This window comes from Penaeus monodon, chromosome 31, assembly GCF_015228065.2.
Source record: "Penaeus monodon isolate SGIC_2016 chromosome 31, NSTDA_Pmon_1, whole genome shotgun sequence".
Classification (NCBI taxonomy): domain Eukaryota; kingdom Metazoa; phylum Arthropoda; class Malacostraca; order Decapoda; family Penaeidae; genus Penaeus; species Penaeus monodon.
The window spans coordinates 18,387,708-18,388,026 of record NC_051416.1 but is presented as its reverse complement, the minus strand read 5'-3'; the positions used below and the strand labels follow the sequence as shown (position 1 = coordinate 18,388,026).

The 319-nt window shown below is 47.6% G+C and overlaps 1 protein-coding gene across 4 annotated transcripts in view; it reads left to right on the top strand.

Moving 5' to 3' along the window:
- LOC119593057 (glycoprotein-N-acetylgalactosamine 3-beta-galactosyltransferase 1-like) overlaps positions 1-319 on the top strand; it is a 33,479-nt gene that overhangs the window by 10,895 nt on the left and 22,265 nt on the right. The window lies entirely within an intron of this gene.

Here is a 319-nt window from a genome sequence, read left to right as displayed (position 1 = left end):
TGGCATAGGTTCATAGGTAAACATATTTATGTCCTCCCTTTCTATCATGACAGTACTCGAAATCATAACCAAGAGAACTTTGTTTCCTTATCGTGCTGTGACCGGATCTTAGCGAGGCGTTGCCAGTTGACACCTGATAGGGAACGATAACGAGAAGAGGTGCGACTTCCACGTGGCGCTTTCAGGAAAATCTCTGAATCTTGACTGCTGGTTTCCGGTGCACGTTGCTCGGTACAACGCAGAAGGACCTTCTTAGGCCTTTCTGTGCCACAGGTCAAAGAGAAATCTGCCTGGCCTCGTAGTTACACGAGGGAATCAA